At 62.4% G+C, this 2181-nt stretch overlaps 2 protein-coding genes across 2 annotated transcripts in view; both read left to right on the forward strand.

The window, feature by feature from the left end:
* The first annotated feature begins 159 nt into the window (after positions 1-159).
* HYAL3 (hyaluronidase 3) overlaps positions 160-2181 on the forward strand; it is an 8256-nt gene continuing 6234 nt past the window's right edge. Inside the window, exon 1 of the mRNA XM_006169383.3 lies at positions 160-212. The gene's annotated coding sequence lies outside the window, so the exon portion shown is untranslated. The remainder of the gene's footprint in view (positions 213-2181) is intronic.
* Positions 675-2181, forward strand: part of NAA80 (N-alpha-acetyltransferase 80, NatH catalytic subunit) — a 4968-nt gene continuing 3461 nt past the window's right edge. Inside the window, exons 1-2 of the mRNA XM_027768619.1 lie at positions 675-723; positions 1884-2181. The gene's annotated coding sequence lies outside the window, so the exon portion shown is untranslated. The remainder of the gene's footprint in view (positions 724-1883) is intronic.

Here is a 2181-nt window from a genome sequence, read left to right on the forward strand (position 1 = left end):
TAGGTGGTGCCGCGCGGGGGCGGGGGCGGGGCTTGCCTGCCTCGGGAGACCTAGGATCTGATGGTGCGCCTCGAGCCGCGGCGGATGCAGTGCGTCCGCCACACCGCTAGGGACCATCGTGTGCTGACCGCGGAGTCCGAGCCAGACACAGAGCGAGATACCGAGCCGAGTGGAACGAGGACGCAGAACATCCCAGAGCCCGGCATCAGCATGTCAGTACCGCGCCCTCCCCACGCGCTGCCTCTCCGTGCGGTTCCCAGATGGCCAGTTCGCCTCTCGCGCCCTCCCTGCCTTGGTCGTTACCTCCCTGAGCTTGCCGAGCCACACCCACCCACTCAAGCTCTTGAAGCCCCCATCCCCAAAAGCGCCATGGTCTGTGATTTACTAGAAGGGAGGGGGAGACCAAGGCCCAGGAGACACAGAGTCGCCCCTCTCTGAGGACACCCAGCTGCGTTCCGCCCACAGTGGGCAGGGTTGGCACTGAAGGGGTTAAGCTGGCCAGGAAGCCTGGGGACTCCAGGTCTAGGGGCGGGTCCTGGGGCTTCTTCCCTGGATGAGGGGTGCCCTCTGCTGCAGAGGTGGCTGTTGCAGGTGAGGGCCTTACAGCCTTGTGAGTGGGTCGTGGTGTGAGGGGAGGGGGCTGCCTGTCTCTGACCAGTAGTGAATTAGCCTCGAGCCCAGGAGAGGTGTGGAAGGGGAGCCAGGAGGCCCCCTCTGGAGCAGGTGAGTGGAGGGGTGGGCCCCAGCTGCCAGCCCACTGTAGGAATCCCCCCAACATAGACCCTGCTGCCAGCAGGATGGTAAGGTGGTCAAACAGCGGGGTTTGGGCACGGTAGATCTGGGCCCCCAACCAGTGGCCAGCCGTTGGATATAGGAAGGAAGCTGTGGTCTTTATCTAGGGTGGCTACAAAACTCAGGCCAGGGGGGAACCAGGCCTGCAGGGGCTCACGGCCATTTGACAGTGAGCCAGGCCCTGTGCTGGTGCTGCTGGGGCCCCTCTGAGGGCACCACTGGGTCCTTGCCCAAAGTCCTGAGGGAGCTGATGGGATGCACTACGGGCTCTGTGTCCCAGGCAGGGGTCCAATCAACAGGACAAAAGTCAAGGGGTGGGTGAGCAGGGCCCCAGGATCAGCTAGGTAGTGGGCATGGACTAGGGGGTGTTGAAAAAACTGGGAGGTGGAAGAGAGCTGGAATGTGGGGAAAAGGAAGGGGCAGGGGAGGTCCTGGGGCTGTGTTTCCTTCAAAGGGAGCCTTGGTTTAAGCAGGTGTATGGTGTCTGCTTGGCTCCTCCTTTCTGCTGCCAGCCAGCATGGTGGCGGACTGCTGGAGACAGGGTCAGTGAGTAGGCTGAGCCAGCTGTCCCTGTGCAGAGAGGCCCTGGGGAGGACAAACTTATAGGCAGAGCAGGCTGGGCCCCGGACTTCTGGGTTCTGCCCCAGCCTTCCACTTCCCTGCAATGTGGGCAAGACACCTGGGTCCATGTGTCCTGGCCTCCACTTCAGCCATTCAGGGGTAGGGGGTGGGTCTCTTCTGGGTCACCTGTGCAATCGGGTGAATGTGAGACAAGGTGCAACCCACCACTCCCCAGTTCCAAGGTGTGTGCCCCCTGCACTCTGTCAGCCCCTCCCTGCCCCAGCTGTGTCTGTCCTGCTCAGCCCAGCATGGCTGTTATCTTCAGGAGGAAAGCCTTGTGGTCTGAGATGCCACTGCCTAGACACGGTGGCCTTAACCTCCAGCGTGACTCGGCTGAGCCTGGATCCTACATGTAGGTGAGAGCCGACTCTGAGCCCTGGCCCGGCCAAACTGACCCTGCCCTAGAGTACCAGGTGGATCTGATCCTGAGTACCAGCCCAGCCGAGCTGACTCAGGATCCTGCATGCCAGCCAGAGGTGACCCAGAGATCCAACCTGACCAAGCTAATCCTGGATCCCGCATGCCAGCCAGAGCTGACCCTGAGCCTCGGGCTCGCCAAGCTGACCCTGGATTCCACATGCCATCCAGAGACGACCCTCAGACCTGGCCCGTCTGAACTCGCCCGGAATCATGAACACTGGGCAGCGGAGACCCCAGCTCCCAACCTTGCTGAGTTGACCCTGGAGCCTGTGCACTACCGACCTGAGCTCTTGGACGCTTGTGCTGATCTCATCAATGAGCAGTGGCCCCGCAGCCGCGCCTCCCGCC

This window comes from Tupaia chinensis, unplaced genomic scaffold (genome assembly GCF_000334495.1).
Source record: "Tupaia chinensis unplaced genomic scaffold, TupChi_1.0 Scaffold147003_1, whole genome shotgun sequence".
NCBI classification, from domain to species: domain Eukaryota; kingdom Metazoa; phylum Chordata; class Mammalia; order Scandentia; family Tupaiidae; genus Tupaia; species Tupaia belangeri.